Genomic DNA, 5845 nt, shown 5'->3' with positions numbered 1-5845 from the left:
ACCTGTTCTGGTCCCACCGGAACCTGGGAGACCTCTACTACTCTATTTATCTGTACTAGATGGGGCTTTTGGCTGTGTCTTGGGACAACACGACGAGATGGGAAGAAAGGAACAGGCCATATACTATCTGAGCAAGAAGTTCACACCCTACGAAGAATGGTATTCTTTGTTGGAATGCACTTGTTGCGCTTTGACATGGATAGCTCAAAAGTTGAGGAACTACTTCTATGCCTACACCACATATCTCATATCAAGGATGGATCCGTTAAAATACATATTCCAGAAACCCATGCCCACGGGAAAGTTAGCAAAATGGCAGATATTACTAAGTGAGTTCGATATCATCTATGTAACTCAGAAGGCTGTCAAGGGGCAAATGTTGGCGAATCATCTGGCAGGAAATCCTATAGACGGAGAGTACGAACCACTGAAAACGTATTTTCCCGACGAAGAGGTATCATTCGTAGGAGAAGATATCACTGAAACCTATGATGGTTGGAGTATGTTCTTCGATGGAGCTACAAATTTCAAAGGAGTGGGTATTGGAGTAGTTTTAGTATCAGAGACAGGGCAACACTATCCAGTATCCGCAAGCTCAGGTTTCCATGTACCAACAATATGGCAGAATATGAGGCTTGCATCTTGGGACTCAAGTTGGCCATTGACATGAACATTCAAGAATTGCTGGTAATTGGTGACTCAGACCTTTTGGTACATCAGGTTCTAGGAGAATGGGCTACAAAGAATACCAAAATACTACTGTATTTGTACTATGTACAAGAATTGAAGAAGAGATTCACAAAGATAGAGTTCAAACATGTTCCGAGAATCCAGAATGAGTTTGCAAATGCATTGGCCACTCTATCTTCCATGATACAACACCCAGACAAGAATTTCATCAACCTTATCCCGATAGGGATTCATAACCAGCCAGCTTATTGTGCTCACGTTGAAGAAGAAATTGATGGAAATCCATAGTTCCATGACATCAAAGAATATTTGTCAAAAGGAGAATACCCGGAGCATGCAAATCATACTCAGAAATGCACACTCCGAAGATTATCTAACCACTTCTTCCAAAGCGGAGGGATTTTGTACAGAAGGACTCCAGATCTGGGGTTATTACGGTGTGTCGACGCCAAGGAAGCATCCAAGTTGCTCGAAGAATACATGCCGTAACTTGCGGACCACACATGAATGGCTTTGTCTTGGCTAAGAAGATATTAAGATCAGGGTATTTTTGGATGACTATGGAAATAGACTGCATCAGGTATGTCCAAAAGTGTCATCAATGCCAAGTACATGCTGATATGATACGAGTGCCACCCAATGAACTCAATGCAACAACTGCACCTTGGACTTTCTCCGCTTGGGGGATGGATGTCATCGGTCCAATCGAACCTGCCACTTCAAATGGGCACAGGTTCATTCTAGTGGCCATAGACTATTTCATAAACTGGGTTGAAGCCGCATCTTACAAGGCTCTAACTAAGAAGGTCGTAGCAGATTTCGTTAGGGATCGTATTGTCGATCGATTCGGGGTACCGGAGTCAATCATCACCGACAATGCCGCCAACCTTAATAGTGATTTGATGAGATCCATGTGTGAAACATTCAAGATCAAGCATAAGAATTCCATAGCATACATGCCATAAATGAATGGAGCTGTAGAAGCCGCCAATAAGAACATCAAGAAGATACTAAGGAAGATGGTAGATAATCACAAACAATGGAACGAGAAGTTACCATTTGCCCTACTTGGATATCGCACCACGGTTCGCACATCAACTGGGGCAACTCTTTATTTACTAGTATATGGTACTGAAGCCGTCATTCCGGCTGAAGTGGAAATTCCTTCTTTAAGAATCATACAAGAGGCTGAACTCGGTGATGCGGAATAGATACGAAGTCGTTATGAATAACTGGCTCTCATTGATGGGAAAAGAATGAACGCAGTATGTCACGGTCAACTTTACCAGAACAGAATATCTGGAGCTTTCAATAAAAGGGTCAAGCCTAGACAATTCACACCAGGGCAGTTGGTGCTAAAGCGGTTCTTCCCGCATCAAGATAAAGCCAAAGGGAAATTTTCACCCAATTGGCAAGGGCCCTAGATGGTTCACAGAGTACTAACAGGAGGAGCGCTCATACTTGTAGAAATGGATGGAAAAATTTGGCCAAAACCTATCAACTCAGACGCAGTCAAGAGATACTATATTTAGATTGTTTACATTTCTTCATTTGATGTAAGTGAACTACGCTTGACCTGATTCCCATTTAAGACGTAGGCTGCCATGTGGGTTCAGTCACATCTCAATAAGATCTTCATTTTGCCATGGTCAGAAACTGGGGCAGAATTTTGAGGAGGACCCTCAAAATTCGGAAGCAAGTCCAGCCAACTTCATCATACACAGAACATTCAAAGAATTGCTTTTAAACTAGGGGCAGAATTTTGAGGAGGACCCTCAAAATTCGAAAGCAAGGAAGTCGCAATGTCTCTAAAATATGTCACAGTCATTGGTTCATCTAAATTACTTGATATTACATACTACTATATTTAAATAACTACATTCATCAAATGCACACATATTTTTTCGAAAACTTTATAAACAACCAGATGCTGCCCAGGGTAACTCAAACAGGATCTTAAGACAGGAGCAAAAGCAAAGCGAGAAGGCGAAAGCATAGACCAATCTTCCCCGCAAACTCACGATATTTCTTTGGATGCAGGCACAATGAACATAACAGGAATATGCGCAAATACATACATACATCAGAATCGCTACCTTCATAATGACAAAGTTACCAAACGCAAACACATCTCCAGTTGAGAAATACTTTGCTTTCTCACTACCACTCATTGTTTTCTTGTATGAGGCTAAGCATTGCCTCCTTAACTACACAAGGCTAAGCACTGCCTTTCTTTGCATGAGACTAAGCATTGTCTCCTATTTGAGACTAAGCATTGCCTCCTTAACTGCACAAGGCTAAGCACTGCCTTTCTTTTCATGAGACTAAGCATTGTCTCATATTTGCATGAGGCTAAGCATTGCCTCCGTAACTGCATAAGGCTAAGCATTGCCTTTCTTTACATGAGACTAAGCATTGTCTCCTATTTGCATGAGGTTAATCCTTTCCTCCTTAACTACATAAGGCTAAGCACTGCCTTTCTTTGCATGAGACTAAGCATTGTCTCCTATTTGCATGAGGCTAAGCTTTGCCTCCTTAACTGCATAAGGCTAAGCACTGCCTTTCTTTGCATGAGACTAAGCATTGTCTCCTATTTGCATGAGGCTAAGCCCTGCCTCCTTAACTGCATAAGGCTAAGTATTGCCTTTCTTTGCATGAGACTAAGCATTGTCTCCGATTTGCATAAGGCTAAGCATTGCCTTTCCCGCATGAGACTAAGTATTGTCTCCCCTTCTTGCAAACGGCTAAGCACTGCCTTTTCCTCAAGATTAAATACTATCTCCATTACGCCATCTAAGACTTGGCATTATCCTCTACACACCCAGGGCTAAGCATTGCCCTCACCTTACCCAAGACTAACAACTCTATCGGTTTCGTTCGCCGCTAGATCTAGAACTACACAAGGCCTGATTCCCGTAACACCAGGGATATGTAGGCAACTGAGGGACCAGGGTTCGGCCTCCATTTAAAAAAAAAATAAATCACCTCATTCGGTCAAAATCGGTCATCATTTTTTTTACACGACAACTCTTTCATAATTCCCGGGTAAAGAGGGACAGCTGTTGATACCCAATTTTGCCCTCATATATTTTTCAAATAATATGCATACTTTCAAAATATCATTTTTGCATTATTATTAATTTAAAGGATTTACACAAGCATTTCCTATAATGTTTCATAATTTCAGAGTTTTTAAATTAATATTTCTTGCATTAATTTACATAAAAATTAAGTAATCTCTCTTTTAAATTATTTGTGATGACTTAATCACCTAAAAGTATTATTTTCATGCCTAATACATTTTTAAAATATTTTTACCCCATTTTTTATATAATTACAATGGTATTTTTAGGCTATTTGCATAAATTTGCAATAATAGCCTACATTTTGCATTCTTATTGCAATTGATATTTCATTTAGGGTAAAAATAATATCTTACATTTTTTATAGTTTTCTATTATTATAAAGTATTAATTTTCATAAGTAGCATTTTTATATATTTATTTAGCTATTTATTTAAATTATGTTTCTTTTAATTTCTATTTTTTAAAGCTGGCCCAATTTTGAGTCAAAGTTTTGGACCAAACCAACCCAATACACTAACTCAATAACCCCAGCCCGAACCGGTCGCGACCCGCCTAGCCAACCCGACCCAACCCCTCTTTAAAATCCTGGTAGTTGATCTCTAAGATCAACGACCCACATTTAATCCTCCCTTTTAAATCACCCAAACCCAAACCCTAATCATATTCCCTCTAAATCCGCCGCCCTAAAACTCTCCCCCTCTCTGAAGAACCCTAATCACCGCCTCTCTAAACCCCTTTCCTAATCCCTCTTCTAATGGGATTCTCTTCTCATTTACTTACCATATTTGTGTGTTCCTATTCCTAATACTTGACATTAAACATGCTTCTGCAGGATGAGTTCGATTTGCCTTGTTATTACTTTCAATAGGAGGTGGACTTTTGATTTCAAATACTTGGATCATGATACAAAACTTGTTATGCTTAATAAACAAGTATCATTTAATACTTTTCAAAAGAAAATTAGTGAAGTTACAGATATTGATTCAACCAAATATTCACAAAGATATGGTTTGATATCAAACTAAATACAAGCAAAGGGATGCTTGTAACTTCAGATGAAGAACTCAGAACCTGTATACATTTTCTAACAACTGATTCAGCCTACAAGAATTTTCATTTTGTCGTCGAAAAAATACAACTCATTTCTGACAGTATAGCTGCTTCAGAATCTGCAACATTCAAACCATCTCTTACATATACAATAGATTCAGAATAAATTGCTGATTATCAACATGAACTAGAACAACCAATAATGGAAGTAGACAACGAGCAACAACCTTCTAACATTAGGCTGCTTCAGAATATATAATTTTGCTGCAATAATTACCCACCGCTACAATAAATTCATACCAGTTTGTTGACGACCAAGAAGAAGAAGGACAGCTAATAATGCAAATAGACAACCAACACACGATCCAACAAAGTTTTTTGTTACCTTCTGCAATGACAAGCAACAACGAAGATGAAGAAAACAAAGAATTTATACCGATAACATCAGATACAATTGAAGAAATTGCTGAAACTTCTACTGCTTCTAAGAAATCAGAAAAAGAGTGAGGAGAAAGCTGAAAGAATCTCCACCATGTAAAATACTGAGGCACGATGCATTGCGTGAGGAAGTAAGAGTAGGATCAATTTTTGAGAACAAGAAGAACATTACTAAATTTTTTTGCAGCTTGGAGATAAACCAAAAAAATTGAATTGACTACTGTTAGATCATGTTCAAAGAGATACGAGCTGAAATACATCGTGGAGAAATGTGGTTGGAATGTACGTGCTACCAGAATAAAACATTCCTCACTTTTCAGGGTGATAAAATATCATAACAACCATGAATGCTCGGTTGATGCAAGAAAATCATATCAGAAGCATGCCACATCAAATTTTATAAGTGAACAAATTTTAGAACATGTTCGAGATAAAAAGATTTAGGTTACACCAGCTTTTGTAGAAAGTGAAATGAAAAAGAAATTTGGAATTGACATTTGATATCACAAGGCATGACGCGCTATTCAAAAAGCTATTACTTGCATAAGGGGAACACTGGAATAGAACTACCACATTCTTCC

The sequence above is a fragment of the Nicotiana tomentosiformis genome, chromosome 3, assembly GCF_000390325.3.
Source record: "Nicotiana tomentosiformis chromosome 3, ASM39032v3, whole genome shotgun sequence".
Taxonomy (NCBI): Eukaryota; Viridiplantae; Streptophyta; class Magnoliopsida; order Solanales; family Solanaceae; genus Nicotiana; species Nicotiana tomentosiformis.
This window is presented reverse-complemented; position numbering follows the sequence as displayed.